The 19,182-nt window shown below is 42.6% G+C and overlaps 1 long non-coding RNA gene across 8 annotated transcripts in view; it reads right to left on the reverse strand.

Moving 5' to 3' along the window:
* LOC122565455 (uncharacterized) overlaps positions 1-19,182 on the reverse strand; it is a 147,084-nt gene that overhangs the window by 36,071 nt on the left and 91,831 nt on the right. Inside the window, exon 4 of one of the 8 annotated variants that reach the window (XR_006316176.2) lies at positions 8,178-8,341. The exons of the other annotated variants lie outside the window; for them this stretch is intronic. This is a non-coding gene — a long non-coding RNA (uncharacterized LOC122565455). The remainder of the gene's footprint in view (positions 1-8,177; positions 8,342-19,182) is intronic. 8 annotated transcript variants of the gene reach the window in all.

Consider the following 19,182-nt stretch of genomic DNA (forward strand, 5'->3'; position numbering starts at 1 on the left):
AAGAAGAAAAATACAGGAGAGTAAAAACAAGCAGAGAAAGAGAAAGTGAGAGACCTAGAGAGAGGCTGAGTGCCATAAAAGAAACAGAGAGAGAGATTCTAGAAGAGGAATGAAAATAGTAAGGAGTAGAAATAGTGAAAGAGGGAGCGAAAGAGAAAGTGGGAAAAGGATTGAGAAAAGCAACACAAGGGATACACCAACAAAATAGTAAGATCAGAGGATAAAACAGAATAATGTTTAATTGAAGATTTAGACTGAAAACATATTTATAAAATTCTGAATCTTGCCCTATTATTAATGTGCTGGAAAAATTCTGAGAAATTACAAGTGGGTGGGCAGTGAGCTGGGTTTGGCCACTGGGCATGTTTAATAGGCTTTAGGGCAGCACCATGTACACATCATGCAAATGACCATTTAGCTTTTATTTGTTCAAGGCACAATGCTCGCATGAATATCTTCGCAATCAAGGCTGCAGTCTCTAATTTCGTCCTCGCAAATTTTAAACAGATGGGTCTCCCACCTGCTCTAAATATGTAAATGACCTCTGTATCTAGCCCTTGTGAAATCTGCATCAATCAGTTGGAGGCTAATTCTGTGGCACGAGCTGATGAGTCAAGGAGAGTCCACCATTTTCCAGGCACATATATAGGGAGAAAGGGAGATACTGAACAAGACCGGGAAAGTGGGGAGACAGAGGTAGGGGGTGAAAGGATCACTGAATAAAAAAGGTCAGAAGGAAAGAGGAAAAAACAGTAAAAGAGAGAGAGACCATGTTGAGAAAGAGGGAAGGGTGAACAAGAAGGACAGGTTAAGTGGAGAAGGAGTGAGAGAAAGTGTGAGGGGGATCAGGGATAGAGACAGAAACGCAACGCAGATAAGAAGGGGGAAAAGAATGGCTAACAAAGGAGTGATGGGCAGTTCAGGAAATAGAAAACAAGGGAGAAAGAGACACTAAGGAAAAGTAAAGATACAAGAACAGATAAGGAAAGAGACAAGGAACAGGCGAGAGATATTAGAAGATAATGGAACCCAAATTGGCAGTTTACTGAACCAGGTGAATTGTAGAGTTCAGAACTGGCCCAAAAGTTTTTATATAATTCTTTATCCCTGTTCAAGAAAGTACAAAGCGAAACCTCTTTCACTGAAAATCTTCGCGCTCACCACAGAAAGACCTGTATGGAAAGAACTACACAGAAAATCTTCATCTTGAAATAAGATTCTCTTTGTAAGAATCTCAAGCCACATTATGCAAGTCTGCAAACAGTGGCATATGTAACCGGCAATGTGCTCTGAGTCAAATACTGAAATAATCTCGCTTTAAACAATGCCAAGCTCCCTTTACATTACCAGAAAAAAAGTAAGCAAATCTCTCTAAACATTTTTAAATAATTTTTCATTTAGGAGAATTATCTGATTGCACTTATGTTGTAATAAATGTGGAGCTATTGCACAGAACATGCAAGGAAGGGCTAATTAACATGCATTTAGAATGTGGGTCTGTCCCCAAATATTGAGGGAATATCTCCAACATGTATGTGAATGTCCATGATTTCCCCACGATATTTAATTTTTAGCCAGTGTGAGTGAATTTTCCCACTGTGGGCGAATTTCCTCAAGATGGGTGAATATCCCCAATATATTAATTTATTGTGGATTAATGTAGTCGATGAATGAACTTGGTGGGTGAATTTCCTGAATATGTGAACCTCCTGTCAGTTTATTTTCCAAAGTCAGCTGAATTTCACATGATTTTCCACAGAGTGGGTGAATATCCCTTGTGTGAATATTCCCAGTGTATGAATTTCCCATGAATGGTTGAATTTTCTATTTGTGAATTTCCACAGAATAGATGAATATCCCATGTGAATTTTCCCAGTGTATGAATTCCCTCTGGATGAATTTCCTGATAATGGTTGGGAGAAGTAGGTATGAATTTCCTGTGGGTGAATATTTTTGGGTGGGGTATGAATTTCCTCTAGTGAATTTTCCCAGGATACAACTGAACTTCCTGTGGATGCATTTCCTGAGGAAAAGAAAATTTCCTACTTTTGAATTTTCCCAGAATATGAATTTCCTGTGGGTGAATTTCCAGAGTATGAACTTCCTGTGGGTGAATGTCCCCAAAATATGAATTTCCTGTGGGTGAATTTCCCCAGGGTATGAATTTCTTGTGAGTGAATTTCCCCAGGGTATGAATTTCCTGTGGGTGAATTTCCCTATGGTGGGTGAATTTGCTGCAGATGAATTTCCCCAGGACGGGTGAATTTCCTCAGGGTTAGTGAAATCTCCATGAGTGAATTTCTTCAGAGTGGGTGAATTTCCCGTGACTGGGTGAATTTCCCGAATGTGTAGCCTCCCCAAGTGAATGTGTTTCGTGAGGCTGGATGTGAATTTCCCAAAGGTGTGATTTTGAATCCACAACAAAGTATGTCTAGTTGCAAAGGATTCTAAGCTGAAAATCTAATTCATCTTCAGGTATAATTACATGACCCTGTCTCTCACAATTCATTGCAAACATTCCGAGTTTCCTACGTTGTTTTGACTTAGAAATGTTTGGACTGATGAGTAACAGAACAACATGTAATACTGTATATACACCATGTATACAATCAAGCTGACTGTTGAAGCTGAGTGGAATGGAAGAAGATCTGGATTAGTTAGATGACACAGTGTGGGAAGAACGCTCTGAGGAGTTTAAACATTGCCAGCTGGAACAAGTGGAATGTTTCTGTATCGTAGAATCTGTGTAATTTTGTGTATTGCATTCTGTTCACATATTTAACAATCTGACTACAGTTAGATTAGTATTTTACAAAGGGCTGGAATTCTAATGTGCTGCTTCTTGTACTTATCCTCGATCATACTATACTTTTCTCAAAATTTTAGCTTTCCAATTGCCCCCTCCATTTGCCCCTCCCATAACATAAGGAAGGAATTGCAATTACCCTTTTGCATTCTTGCAATTTGTGGGCGGCACGGTAGCACAGTGGTTAGCACTGCTGCCTCACAGCGCCAGAGACCTGGGTTCAATTCCTGCCTCAGGTGACTGACTGTGTGGAGTTTGCACGTTCACCCCGTGTCTGCGTGGGTTTCCTCCGAGTGCTCCGGTTTCCTCCCACAGTCCAAAGATGTGCAGGTCAGGTGAATTGGCCATGCTAAATTGCCCATAGCCTTAGGTAAGGGGTAAATGTAGGGATATGGGTGGGTTGCGCTTTGGCGAATCGGTGTGGACTTGTTGGGCCGAAGGGCCTGTTTCCACACTGTAATGTAATCTAATTACCCTTTTGCATTCTGACATCATCCTTAAACATTTCACAGCCATTGTAATACTTGTAATCCTGTGGGTGTATTTACCTAAAGTATGAATTTCCTGTGAGTGAATTTCCCTAGGGAAGTGAATTTCCTTAGGGTGGGTGAATTTGCTGCAGATGAATTTCCCTAGGGGTGGGTGAATATTCTCAGGTTGGATGAAATCTTCATAAATGAATTGTAATACAGTAGCCACTAGCTACCTGACAAAGGAGCAGTGCTCCGAAAGCTTGTACTTCCAAATAAACCTGTTGGACTATAACTTGGTGTTGTGTGATTTTTAACATTGTAATATTTGGGAAGCACTGGCATTTATTCTGTGCACAGTAAGAACCCACATTCAGCAGGGTACAATTTACTTTTGGTTTCATTGGACGGAGGAACATTGGCTCAGACAATGGCAGAACTAATTTTGATGGACCCTTTACATGCTGCTGAACAGTCAGATGGCTCCTCATTTTAACTTCGGTCCAGAAAGTTGGCACTTTGGCAAGGTAACACTCTTTCTCTCTCTCTTTCTCTCTCTTTCGCACTGTCACATCCTCTTGACCTACAACTCATCGAGATTTCTGCCCTCCTCCAATTCTGGCCTCTTCATCACCCCCAATTTTAATTGGTCCACCACCAGTGGCTGTGCCTTCAGCTGCCAAGACCCAACATTTTGGAATTGCCTCCCTAATTTATCCATCTCTCCTTTTTAAAGATGGTCCTAAAAACATACCCTGGTGATCAGGCTTTTTGTCAATTGTTCTTATGTTTCCTTATGTGGCTCTGTCTCAAGCATCATTTTCAAAAGCAATCATGAAGTGCTTTCAACTTGAAAGGTGCCAGATAAATTCAAATTGTTGTTGTCATACGGATTAATTATACAGGTGACAGGATTGGGTAAAGTGACAGTTGTTTACTCTCTCAATTAAAACCATCCCATTACCTAGCATGATGGCTACAGCTCTCCCATCTTTTCTGTCTGGAATTAAATATCACAACCGTGCCTTGTCTTGCCACTGAATTCTGGGTCAGAGAGGGACAGTTTGGCAATAATTTAAAACCTATTTCAAAGCTAAAGGGTGGTTAAGGTGACAGAGGGAGAAAGAGAAATAGAGTGAGAGAGAGAGAAAGAGAGAGAGAGAAAGCCAGTCAGGGATAGCATTGGAAACGCCCCTGTTATCTTGCTACAGTATTAAGAGCAACAATGTGATGACAATTGGCCAGGAGAGAGGTTAATCCAAGAAAGTAGACATCATTATTGGAAATCGCTCCTTCTTGCTCTCTCTCACTCTCACTCTCACTGCAAGCTACTAGATGCAATCCACCACCCACCACCCTCCCCCTGTCTTTCTTCATCTCTCTCTATCCCCACACCTTCTAACAACTCTTTTTCTATACGAACATTGTCGCTGACACAGTATTCAGATTTACATAACATTGGGGAATGAAAAACCCAAAATGATTAGAAAGTGAGCAGGTCTTGGAAATTGTCATCACTTGAGGAGTGAGCCTGTATGTCCAAAACTACAGATCTTAGCCACGGGAAGCCAGAGGACAGAAGAGAGAGAACTCATTAAAGTTTCTTCCATGTGTTATACACACATGAAGAGCAACCTGGTCTGAACCATTCATACAAAAATGAAACATATTCTGGTTTCCAACTATAATGACCCAACCCTTATCCTGGCTGTTAAGATATTACACGATTGGACTCTTGAAGAAATGTATTTTATATTGTAAATTTAAAACTTAAATTTAAATTTAATTAGATTGTAAATTTAAAATTATTGGCAAAAAAATGTCCAGAGAAGTGATTTGATTTGATTTATTGTTGTCACATGTACATTAGTGCAGTGAAAAGTTTTATTTTGCATACAGTACAGGCAGGCCATAACATACAAGGACATACAGATCACAGGGTGTTTAGACAGAGTGTGGAATACAAAGTTACAGCTGCACAGGAGGTGTGCAAAAGCAAGACCAACATTAGATTTGAAATCTGAGTGGTCTGTTCAGCAGTCTAATAACAGCTGTTCTTGAACCTGTTGGTATGTGTGTTTAAGCTTTTACATCTTCCACCTGACGGAAGAGGCGAGGAAGGCAAATATTTTCACTCAGGCAGTTGTTGAATTCTAGAACATTCCATCTGAAAAGGTGTCAGAAGTGGATTCCATAAATCATTTCAAAATGCAAAATGCAAGTTGGTCATGAGGAACCTATAGGGATACAGAATCATAGAATCCCTAAAGTGTGGGAACAGGCCCTTCAGCCCAATAAGTCTACACTGACCCTTGAAAGAGTAACCCACCCAGACACATTACCCTACAGTTACCCCTGACTAATGCACCCAACCTACACATCCCCAAACACTATGGGCAATATAGCACATCTAATCTGCACATCTTTGGATTGTGGGAGGAATCCCAAGCAGACATGAGAAGAGCATGAAAGCTCCATACAGACAGTTGCCTAAGGTTGGAATTGAACCCGGGTCCCTGGTGTTGTGAGGCAGTAGTGCTAACCACTGAGACAACCTGCCATCCCAAATGTGCAGGCTGTGGGGCTACTCTAGGACCTAGCACAGATATGATTGTCTGATTGATCTCCATTCACTTACAAATGTGCTGAGGAGGAGAAGGCGACTATGCCTCAAGCCTGTTCCTCCATTTATTAAGACCATGACTGATTCATCTGGGTTCCAAATTCCACCCACTGCTTTGAGAAAATTTGTTTTTCTACTTATTGCTGTTCAAAAAGGGCAATCCTAATTTTAAATCATTGTTCTGGACTGACCTGTGAAAATAAACATCTTTTTCACATTCTCCTTGTCAAGATCAGTCAGGATCTTATACACTTCAACCAGTCACCCCTTGATCTTCTCAACTTCAGCAGAAACAGGCTCAGTCTATTCAACCTCATTAGACAAGCCATTCATTCCACCTAACAATCTAAACCTCTGCTACATTGTCTCTGTGTTGTATATTTCTATGATCTATAAAGAGGATGGCATGGTGGCTCAGTGGTTCCATCCTTGGGTGTCTGTCTGTGTGGAGTTCGCACATTCTCCCTGTGTCTATGTGAGTTTCCTCTGGGTGATCTGGTTTCCTCCCACAGTCTAAAGATGTGCAGTATAGAAGGATTGGCCATGCTAAATTGCCCATAGTGACCAGAGATGTGCAGGTTAGGTGCATTGGCCATGGAAAATGCAGGGTTACAGGGATTAGGCAGAGAATGAGATGCTTTTTGGAGGGTCGGTGTGAACTTGTTGGGCCGAATGGCCAGTTTTCACACTGTAGGGATTCTATGATTATATGTTGTTCACAAATGTTTCACAAAATCAGGTTGTCATATCTTTGTGAACCCTTTGAAACCTGTTATATTTATCCCAGGTGTGGTCTGCTCAGGGATCACATTTAATAATGCATTGTATTGAACTCCCTTCTTCAACTTCTGACTATTTCACCATTTAAAGTTCACAATCTTCAAAGCAGAACTATCCTTATAATCCACAATAAGCTTCAGAAAGCAAAGTAATGCAGCCTGACAGCTCAGGAGGGCAAGACTCAAAATAAAACTGAGAACTAAACACAAAGAGAAGATTTGGATTTATATGAAGCGTCCTATCAGGTCCCTCAGGAACCCTAAAGTATTTTTCATGCACAATGATTCACTTCAAAGTGACATCTCTGTAGTCAGGAGAAATGTGACAACCAATTTATGCACAGTAAGGTCCCATAAGTAAGCAAAATGACTTGTGTCTTCATTAACTTCAGGATGCTTCAAAACGCTTGAAAGCCAAAGAATTACTGCTGGAGGCGACATCTCTGTTGTAACGGGCACCAACCTCCAGCACCTTCCAGCCACAGATGTCAGCATTGCGGGCAACATGGTGGCTCAGTGGTTAGCACTGCTGTCTCGCAACACCAGGAACATGGGTTCAATTCCACCCTCAGGCCACTGTCTGTGTGGAGTTTGCACGTTCTCCCTGTGTCTACATGTGGTCTAAAGATGTGTAGGCTAGGTGGAGTGACCATGAAAATGCAGCGTGATAGGGTGGAGGAGTGGGACACTCTTCAGAGGGTCAGTGTGTACTTGGGCTGAATGACTTGCTTCCACACTGTAGGAATTTGGTTCTATTGTATCGGCATGACACCTCTCAGACTTGCCTGTAAAACAGCTCAGCACATCACTGCTGCAACTTACAGCTCACCAGCCCCTTCCACTGGGCAATAAAAGCCAAAAGAACTGTTTATGCTGTAAGTCAGAAACAAAAACAAAAATTTCTGGAAAAGCTCAGCAGGTCTGGCAGCTTCTGTGGAGAGAAATCAGAGTTAATGTTTTGGGTTCAGTGAACCTCCTCAATGCGATAGGTGAGACACTGATATAGTGTGGTACCAACATGTCAACATGCCCGCCCCTCCCTTGACTGTCCACTGCTGGCAAACATGACTAGCTGCCTTCTGTCTATGTTAAAAGGTGAGGCAAGGTGGGAATCCTGTGAGCAAGCATCCATGTAGGGGCAAAACGAGTGAGCAGTAAGAAAGCAGACTAATTGCCCTCTGCTCCAATCCCTCCAACATACTTCCACCAAAGAGCCCAGTCTTAAGGGAGTTGCCCTCGGTCCAGACACACATACAGACAAGTTCACATTCACAAACACTAACACACAAATGACACACCACTCACAAAACTTTAACTGCATACTTGTATAGACACAAACACACATACTTTGCAGAGTAGTAATGTAGTTGGACTAGTAGTCCAGAATTCCAGGATAATATCTTGGGGCCACAGGTTCAAATGCCACAACCAGATACTAAAGTTTGAATTCAATAAAAAAAAAACTGGAATAGAAAGCTAGGCCAAGAGCAAGCACTTACCCATTGTCAGAAAACCCCATCTGGTTCATTAGTGTCCTTTAGAAAGGGAAATCTGCTGTCCTTATCCAAACTGCTCTACACGTGACTTCAGACCACAGCAATATGGTTGACTGTGAACTGCCCTTTAGGCAATTGGGGATGGGCAATAAATGCTGGCCTAAATCCTGTGAACAAATGAAATAAGGAGGCAGATATAGAATTCTAGATTCTGCAGGTCTGTGGTAATCTGCTGATTTTTAACCAAAAGATTCTAACACCATGTTGCATATCCCCATCTCCCCTGGCCCCACATCCTAGGTTTATAATCACCAATTGCCTGCAGTCAGCTTCAACATGGAATGAGTAGATCAAACCTGAGACTTTCCAAATCATCAGCAGACCGGATGGCAGAAATGAACCCCAACTGTTGATCACTGATTCCCCAAGTGATCCCTGCTGGAACGTGAATGTATTAAACAAATAGCGAGCACAGGAGTTAGAGATACTTGTGGTAGATTAGAGTTAGGTTAGGGTTAGGATTAGGGTTAGGGTTAGGGTTAGGGTTAGGGTTCAGGTTAGAGTTAGGGTTCAGGTTAGAGTTAGGGTTAAGGTTAGGGTTAGGGTTAGGGTTAGTGTTAGGGTTCGGGTTCGGGTTGGAATTGTGGTTAAGGTTAGGGTTTGGGTTAGGGTTAGGTTTATGGTTCGGGTTAGGGTTAGGATTAAGGTTAGGATTCGGGTTAGGGTTAAGGTTAGGGTTAGGGTTGGAATTGTGGTTAAGGTTAGGGTATGGTTAGGGTTAGGATTAGGGTTCAGGTTAGGGTTCGGGTTAGGGATGGAGTTGGGGTTAAATTAGTGTTAGGATTATGATTAGGTTTAGGTTTATGGTTAAGGTTAGGGTTCAGGTTCAGGTTCAGGTTAGGTTTAAGGCTAGGGTTAAGGTTCAGTTTAGGGTTAGGGTTCGGTTTAGGTTTAGGGCTAGGTGTAGGGATAGGGTTTGGGTTAAGTTTAGGGTGAGGGTTATGGTCAGGTTTTGGGTTCGGTTTTGGTTCATGTTAGCTTTTGGGTTAGGGTTAGGGTTCCTTTGCTGGTAGGGTTAAAGTTGGGTTTAGGGTTAGGGTTAGGATTCAGGTTCAGGTTAGGGTTAGGGTTATGTTTAGAGTTAAGGTTCGAGTTAGGGTTTGGGTTCGGGTTGGGTTAGGGTTCCATTGCTGAATGGAACTAGGCAAAGTGCTGGAAATTCAGGTGACACAGGAGAGAGAAACATGGAAGAGAAATGGTGGTGAAAAGGAATCAGTGGATGCTGATGACAGGTTTGGATTACTTATGTGATATTTGCTAACGTTTCTGGTCATTTTATTGTGCAGACTAATGGTCGCAGACCTTTGTCGAGAGTTAGTAGGAGGAATGCACTTCCTGAGGAAGTTGTGGATGTGGGTTACAATTATAACATTTAAAAGACTTTTGGATAAGTACATGAATAGGAAAGCTTTGTCGGGATATGGGCCAGGAGCAGGCAGGTGGGACCAGTTTTGTTTAGGATTAAGGGTCTGCTTCTATGCTGTGTGACTCGATGAATCTATGAGTAGGCCATTCAGTGCCTTGACTCCTCTCCACCATTTAATAAGATCGTGTCAGATCTGGCTGTGGTCTCAGCTCCACTTTCCTGTCTGTAGTCTATAACCCTTGACCCTCTTGTCTATTAGAAATTCATCTAAATCAATCTTGAATTAATTAAAAAACTACCTCCGATACCTTCTTCAGAAGAGAACTCCCAACTCACAACCTTTTACAGAAAATAAAAACCTGTATCTCTGTCTTATAAAGGAGGCCTCTTATTTTTAAACTTTATCCTCTTGTTTTAGTCTCCCCCACAAGAGGAAAGATGCTTCCGGATTTTGCCTTATCCAGTTCTCTCAAGATCTTATATGGTTCAATTCAAATGCTTTTCCTTTCATAAACCCCAATGGGTCTAGGCCTAACCTGTCCAACATTCTCGCGTTGACTACATGAGTTAGAAATGTGGTGGCTAGATTTGCCATAGAGAGGGCAATGATCACAGAAATGATTTCAGCATGTGAAAGATCGGCAAACACAAGACAGCATGCCAGACAAGGGTGAAAAGAAATCACATGGAAAGGTAATTTAGCACAATGATCATTCAAAAAATCTAGCTGTTCTATCTCAGCAGGAGACAAAAAAAATCTTCAGTACTACTGTTCTTGTCTTAGTAAACTAATGGGTCATCAGGTATGTAATGGGTAACACTCATTCCTGTGAATCAGTACAATGTGGGTTCATGCCAGACTCCAGTGACACGATCATATAATTCAAACTCAAAACTGGATTGTTGAAGGTGACGACGAGATGTTAAACTGAGGTCCCCTTAGCCCTTCTCTTAGCTGGATATAAAAGAGTTCATGCTGATTATTTCAAAGAAGATGGGAGAGTTATTCCCAGTATCCTGGGCCAATATTTGGTGGCCAATTCCATCTACCCTTGGATCCCATACATAACTTGGTGTCAAATTCTATTTGACAACTCCCTGTGAAGCTCCTTGGGACATTTTTCTCCTAGAGGTGCTACGTAAGTGCAAATTGTTCTGGTTGTATCACATAAACAGTGGGTAGCCAGGCCAGCTCCCAATAGCCCTGACACTTGTGGAACTGCACCCGGGAGAGAAGGTGTGGAATTTACAAAAGGGTGCACAGACCATGGAAAACTGGGGGGTTGTTGAAAACCTTCAGTCCTTGACCTTGATCTCATCTTGATTTTATGTTTGATTTTCAATGACCTTTTATTGTTTAGGTTGCACATATTCCCACACATTGATCCAGATGCAGGCAGGCAATAATGTGTACAGAAACACAGACATGCAAACATACAGACACAGGCACATGGCATGTTTACAGAATATACCCAGCCACTTAGGCATTAATGCCAGATGGACCTGCCCTTCCGACAGACTAACGTACAAACACACTTGAGTGCAGCCTCACAGAGATAGGTACATGTACAAAAACATACTCAGATGGACCAAATGCACACAGATTCACAGTGCAGAAATTCATGCCCTTCAAAATCACACAGGAACATATCCTTGGTGAGTGGGCCTGTGTCTCTGACAGAAGATGAAGCTCCCATTTTACCTATCAGCCTCACTATTCATTTTAATTGCATGGCCTTACAATTTGCATATCACAATGTTTTTTTTCTCTCTCCCCCTCTCTCTGTAACCTGGTACACAGATGGTATCCCGAACCCTCTAAGATAATGGCAGGCTGGCACATGAACAGGCGTAGCATAAGATGCAGCTGCACAGTCTTTTATTAACAATTAATACCAAGGAATAAATTCTGAGGACAAAAAGTTACCCAAATTAAAATTATAAAAGAGAATAAAAATGAGGCAGCTGAGAAATGCTCTCTTAAATGCAAAATTTTACTTTCAGCTATAATTTCAGGTTTAATTGAGACCCTTAGATAAATGGGTTGAAACAGAAAAGCTAAGTTTTATTTTGATTTTGGAACGTGAGACTCTGCAGTGAACAATGCAACGGCTTTCACGAGAGACTGAAAGGACCGACACAAAGATTTTCACCACAGCCCTGGTCCCCTTTGTTCTGCCTGTGTTTTATTTTTTGCTACTATTTTCTTGCCCACGCAGCACCCGCACTGCTCAGATTTCTCAATGTCGCTTCCTGACCATTGTTGAACTGGACAAGTTCATATTTTGACTGATCGCTTCGTAATTTTGCGGATTGTAACTCCAAAGGTGTTATCATCACCACAGACCTTGCTTCCCACCCCAATCCGAGCATTCCATGGAATGTCTTCGATTTGAGATTATGAGTCCTTCACTATTCCACTTCTGGTTTGTCCCTCATCCCTCGTTCGATCCCTCTCTTATGTCTGATCCCAATCCCTCTCTCCACACAACGTTCCTCACTCCACTGCATCCTCTTCTGCAGTTCACCAACCTCACCATCTTCCTCTGATTGACAGAGCCCCGAACATTCTTTACATATAAACATGCCAAATAGGGACAGGAATAGGCCGTTTGGCCCCTCCAACCTGCTCCACCACTGACCTGATTGTAGCCTTAACTCCACACTCCTGTTTCCGCACTCCCCAAACCCAAATAACCATTGACTTCTTTCTAAGCCAAGAGTCTCTCCATCTCTACCTTAAAATATTTCATAATCCCTCCACTACTGCTCACTGGGGAAGAATGTTCCAGAGTCACCACACTCTGAGAGAGAAAGGGTCCTATCTAAATGCACCCTCCTCACTTCCCTCTTTCTATTAACTCACCTCTTCAGCCATCACTCCATTTGCCTCCTGCAACTCTCACCTTAGTCATACCAACCAGGGTCTCAGTGGGTTGTTCCTTTTCCTCTGGACCCAAGGGATGTGATTTCACACTCTCACTTCAGAGTCTTGAGCACATAATCCTGATACCCATAAGACCATAAGACATAGGAGCAGAAATTAGGCCATTTGGCCCATCAAGTCTACTCCACCATTCGATCACAGCTGATAGGTTTCCATTTTCCCACTTACTCCCCGTAACCTTTGCACTGTTTAGCAATTAAGAACCTATCTATCTACCTCTGTTTTAAATATACGCGATGACTTGGCCTCCACAGCCTTCTGTGGCAATGAATTCCACAGATTTACCACTCTCTGGCTAAAGAAGTTTCTCCTTATCTCTGCTCTAAAGGGTCTTCCCTTTACTCAAAGTCTGTGCCCTCGACTCTCCTGCCAATGAAAACATCTTCCCAAACTCCACCCTGTCCAGGCCGTTAAGTGTAGAACTGAGTGAGCGCTGGGCTGTTAACCTCACGAGATGTTAAATTGCAGCCCCACTGCCTTATCAGGTGGATGTGAAAAGTCCCAAGGCAGTTTTCTGAAGAAGGGAGATTTAACCAGGTGCTCTCTGCCTATTGTTCATTCCTCAACCATCACCCAATGATTGTGGGATCTTGCTGTGCACAAATAGGCTGTCACCAATCAGCAAGTACAAGGCGGAATAAATCAATTTATTTGTTAAAATAATTGTTTAAATTGAATTATTTTTAAATTAAAATAAAATGTAAAAGCATATTCATTCAGGGGATGTGGGCATCAATAGCTGGATCAGAATTTTTGTCCATTTCCAGGTGCACCTTGAGAACCTGGGGGTGAGTTCCTTCCTTGAATGATTGCCGTCGACGTGCTGTAGGGACACCCGTAGACCAGTTAGGGAGAGATTCTCAGGAGTTATGATGGACTGCTGCTCCCTGTGAAATGGAGGTGGTGGGTAAAAGTTTTTAATGATGGGCAAACACAGTGGGGGAGCAGGAGTCTGCGATTCCTCTAAACCATCACGATATGTCAAATTAAAAAAAATCAACTTGTTTTAGATAAAGGAACCTTACTCCCACTAATTGAAGCCACAATCTCACTCCAGCTGTTCACTCTCCGATTTTATATTTTGATCTGGTTTTTAGATTTGACCAAAGGAGGGTGCCCATCAAGTAGATTTCTCTCTCTTTCTGGAAAATTCTAGATTCCCATTGGCAATTTCGCTTTGTCCCTTCACCCTATGTTTACATCTGAATGCTCCATGCTTGATCCATCATCTACAACTTCATTTAAGACCCTTTTTATTTCTCCACGTTGGGTGGCTTACGAGGTTAAATCCTGATCAGATTATTTTTTTAAACATTCATGCTGTTTTCTTTCATTCTTTCTGTCGTCACTTAGCAACAAACTCTGTCAGGGAAGAAAAACCACTCATTTGCATACGTTGATTTTACAATGAATTTGAGTGCCATGTTTGTGTGAGAAACTGCCGAACAATTTAATCACAGTACCCTGCACGGAGCTGGGTAGGTGGGTTTGAGGGAAACGCGGAGGCGGTAGGGACCTGGGATTCACGAATAGGAGGAGAGGGCGAGTGGTAGATTTGAGGGATACGGGGCGAAGGGGAAGTGGGATTGAGGGTTAATACAAGCGAAAGACTGCGGAAGATGGAAATCTTAAATAAAAATGCTGGAGAAACTCAGCAGGTCTGCGGAGCGCGAAACAGTTAATGCTTCGAGTGCGATATGACTTCTTCAGGGCACAGAGGAACATGGGGAGAGGGTGTGTGTGGGAATGAGAAAAACAGCAATGGATGGGTGACCCATTTCTGATCTCTCAGTTCCATGTACGCTGAGCATTAAAAGGTTGAAACATATCCTCTGAATGTTAGGTGCAGAAATTAAAATGAAATCCTCGAAATATTGAAGTTTAAGCAAAAACATCTTAAATTCCTGTAGAAATGTGTTTTGTGGTCACTTTTGCTCCTGATTTGTACCTGTGCAAGTTTGCAGCAAAAGTTTGTGCCTAGATCATGACACAATCTGTGGAGCAAGCCCACCCAGAACAGATAAACAAAGCAGGCCATTGATTTAATTGCTGCTTGTGGAATCTTGCTGTGCACTAATGGGCTGCCGTACTTCCTATGTTAGTTGTAAAGTGCTCCGGGACATCCAGAGATCTTGACAGGTGCTACAGAAATGAAAGATCTGTTTTTGGTTATAAACCTGAAATAATCACTTTATTTCACCTGACACTGAGTGCTGAACGTACGGCGACATTTATGGACAAACTGTCTTTTTCCAGAAGGAGAAAGACCTAATCATCTGTTTGGTTCACGTTATTGTAATACTGTTTTCATGGGGTTTGAAATATTGCACGCTCGCTGTGGGTCAGAGCTGAGTGGGGTCGGCTGGGGGTGGGGTGAGTTAACTGGACACAATGCCATCACTCGTTGGAACTCAGACAGAGATTTGAAAGGAGTTCTCAGGCGTGCACAATGCGCACTCTGCTATTGACACCTCCGTCCGTATTGTTGGCTGGAACTTTCCCTGGCTATGGTATAATGGAGCTTCTTTGTCCAACTCCCTCAGACAAGAGCCTTAGGAGAAGTAAGTGGGGGCGGGGGGGAGGTAGTCAGGAGGAAAAACAGCTTGTGTGCATGTCGATAGAGAGCTAACTACGTCGCGGGTGGGTGGGGAGGGGGGATATGTTTGAGAGTGGGGTTGGAGGAAGAGGCGATTTGGGAGCGTGGGCAGAGGGGAGTCTCATATCAATTTAACTATGGACTTATATCAGCCACAAAGCAAGATATAAATTGACAGTAATGCAGCAGTGATTTCCACAGGGAATAGCAGCTTTTCTGAATCAAACAACAGCATTCAAGTGCTCAGAAGGAGGCCATTCAGCCTGCTCTTTGGTAGCTCTTTTTAGATAATCCTAGTTCTTTGCTCTTTCCCCATAGCCCTCTAATGTTTCTCCCTTCAAATATTTCCCGAATTATTTTTTCAGTGGGCATGAACCTTTGCGTGTTATAAAACAATGCATGGCACATTTTTCACCGAGACAGGATTGTTATTTGCATTGGCTTTACATTCCTGCCAGATCCAATGTTCAGACAAATTTGTTTGTCTCTCTTTCCCTGTGCTATTTGACATTTTTTTTGGGGGATACAATCTCTGTTGGAACCTCCCATCAGCAAGTGTCTCCCATTGTGCGGTTTGCCTGATTTGTTACAAGGACGGCCATTAGTGAGTCCGACTCGACTTTGACTCAAGAGTTGCTTGCCATTAATTGTTAGGGAGAAACAACTTCTGGTTCTTATGCTGTTGTGTTCTAGTTCTAGAAGTATACTGGCTATGATCAAGTTCTGGCTTCCTGTGCATTCTCATTATTCCTGTTATTCCACCAGTGCTGACCAGAGGTCTACCCTACTCTGAAGTTCACTTCTTAAACTTCTTCACCTTCCTCTCTTCCTTAAGAACTTAGTTAGAAGGCACCAACTTTACATAAAGTTGCCATTGTTGTACCAGACCATGGGGTTGTGCTCTCCTTAAAGAGAGACAATTGACGGTGGTTTAATCTGAGGGTCACCTGATGAGTGGGAGAGGTTTTAAAGGAGAGTCCTTCATGTTAGTCTCAGCTGGTGCAGGAATTGATCCCACAGGTTGGTGTCACAGTGCAGTGAAAACCAGCCATCTAGCTAACTGAGTGATCCAACCCCCCAAATTTTATGTAACCATTCCTAATCTGCATGCTACCTTTGATCATAAACAGAACTTCCCTAGCCATATCAATACAGTGGCTTCAACAGCAGGTTCAGTGTTAAGAATCCTGCAGTGAATAACTCGCATCCTGCTCCCCAAAGCCTGTTCACCATCTGCAAAGGTCAAGTCAACAGTGTGATGGAATTCTCCCCACTTGCCTGGAGGTGCGGCTCCAACATCACTCAAGAGACTTGACACCATCCAAGGCTACACAGTCAGCTTGATTGCAAGCATCTGCAAACATCCACTCCTGTCAACAATGGCGCTCAATAGCTGAGTGAAAAATTGTGGTGCTGGGAAGTACAGCAGGTCAAGAAGCATCTGAGGAGGTGGAGAGTCAATGTTTTTGGCATAAACCCTTCATCAGTCAACTCTCCTACTCATTGGATGCTGCCTGACCTGCTGTGCTTTTCCAGAACCACACATTTTGACTCTAACTCTCCAGCATCTGCAGTCCTCACTTTCTTTCAGGTGCTCAGTAGCAGCAGTGTGTACCATCCACAAGATGCACTGCAGCAACTCACCAAAGTACCTTGGACAGCAACACCCAAGCCACAAGCATCTAGAAGGACAAGAGCAGCAGAAACATGGGAACACCACCATCTGCAAATTCCCCTCTGAGTCACTCACCATCCTGAGTTGGAAATATATCGCTGTCCCTCTAGGAGTAAGATTAAATGGAATGTTGGCCTTTATGTCAAAGAGAATGGAATATAAAAGTGGGAGGTTTTGCTAAAATTGAACAAGGCACTCATCAGACTACAACTGGCATATTGTGAACAGTTTTGGTCCCTTTACGGAAGAAAGATTTACTGGCATTAAAGGCAGTCCAAAGAAAGTTCTGTTGACTGTTACCAGGTATGGAGGAACCGTCTTATGATGAGGAGTTGAGTGGATTAAGCCTGTATGCATTGAAATGTAGAAGAGTAAGGGGAGACCTAATTGAACCATTCAAAATTCACAAGGAACTTGTCAAGGTAGATGTGGTAGCATTCTAAAGCTGTTGGGAAGTGCCTTTGGTCATTATACAAGCCAAAGATACTAAGCAAATGTGAATTGTTGCTGTCCGTCTTCAAAACTAGAGGAGGGTAAAAACACAAAAGAAACATTTGTATAATTGTATGTGAAGCCATCTGGGGAGATTACTAATTGTGGAATGCTTCACCACAGGTTGCTAGTGAGTCTGTAGGCATGGTGGCTCACAGCACCAAGGACCCAGGTTCAATTTCACCTCAAGAAACTGTCTGTGTGAACTTTGCACATTCTCCCTGTGCTTGTGTGGTTTCCTTCCCACAGTCCAAAAATGTGCAGGTTAGGTGGATTGACCATGGGAAATTCAGGGTAAGGGGCTGGGTCTGGCTGGGATGCTCTTTGGAGGATTGGTGTGGACTTGATGAGCCAAATGACTTGCTTCCACACAGTAAGATTCTATAAATTTCTTTTAAAAAAAGAGTTGGTGGGTATTAGGAAATATTAAAGGATGAGTAAACTGAGTCTGAAGTCCAGCAGTGATCCTATGACATGTCGTGATTTGTTGGTAACCAATAGCTTATGAGGATTGGCTGGGAAAGTGAAGTGGAAAGTCACATATGATTTTATAGAATCAAGCTCAAGGGACCAAATGACCTACTCCAGCTTCTGGATCTTATGTTCCCACATTCTAGTTCAGCATTTTCATGGATTAAACCTGGTTTGGATGGTAAATAGTCCAGGCCAGATGGTACAATGTCAAACTACCCAAGGTTGGTTTGGGGTCATTATTACAGATGGTTTCCTGACAAAGGAAACACGATTTCTGAACACTATCCAGCGATGATCCATCAACCCCTGCTGGAAAGTAAACACCTGGGAACCCTATATGAGGTCAGGGCGGGGAAGGAGGGTGCCTCTGACATGCCACCCAAGGATGACTGGCAGGCTAGTGCCAACCATCAAGATTCAGCAGTGGGGGCTCTGCATAAACATTTAAGGATCAATTGGAATCCCCAGTGAATTGCAGCATTGACACTGAGCACGCTGCCTGAGGTCACGGATTGGAAATGGGATCTTTCTATTCCATATGGTAAAGGAAAACATGGGAGGTGCCTGCACCCACTGAGTCTTGGCAAGACAGGATGTGAACAGAAGGATTCACACTCAATACAAAAAAATTCTTATGACAAGGCTTTGTTCAGGTGACATGTTTAAGTCAATGAGAGTTAACACAGGGTCTGTTGCCTTGGTTACTGATCTGTTGCATAGTGACTGGTCCTATTTAGATTTTATGTAAATCAGCATCCTCGCACTAAGTATTAACATGCAATAAAAATGTGTCGGCCCTTTCTTCATTTGCATAATATATTCAACCTTCTAAATTAAACTATTTATTACCTGAGCTAAGTATGTATCCCAGTAAATTCCTTTTATAGGAATTCCTTGTTTACACAAAGCACAATTTCACTGCATCAGGAGTTTATCCAGGAAATAAGATGGCTCAGCACAACTGATCTTTCTCCCTTTTTGTGTAATTTATGCCTGTTAAACTGCAGAATTATTAGTGCAGTTATTATCAGCATGCAACACTCCCAGGCTAGTTATAGCACAGGATCGATACAGAGTAAAGCTCCCTCTACACTGTCCCCACCAAACATTCTCAGGGCATGGCACCACGGGGTTAGATACAGAATAAAGCTCTTTCTATACTGTCCCCATCAAAGAGTCCCAGAGCAGGGACAGCATGAGGTTCGATACAGAGTAAAATTCTGTCTACACTATCCCCATCTAACACTCCCAGGGCAGGGGCTACGTACATAACTATGTCCGGGTAAGACACTATGCCCTTTCCCATTATATATTTGTGCATTGAATTTGCACACAGCAAACTCCCATAAACAGCAACAGTCCATTTAATCTGTTTTAGTATTTGAAGGATCAGCTTTG

Source organism: Chiloscyllium plagiosum, unplaced genomic scaffold (genome assembly GCF_037043375.1).
Source record: "Chiloscyllium plagiosum isolate Xiang-an unplaced genomic scaffold, Cpla_swu_hap1 HiC_scaffold_28, whole genome shotgun sequence".
In the NCBI taxonomy this organism is placed as follows: domain Eukaryota; kingdom Metazoa; phylum Chordata; class Chondrichthyes; order Orectolobiformes; family Hemiscylliidae; genus Chiloscyllium; species Chiloscyllium plagiosum.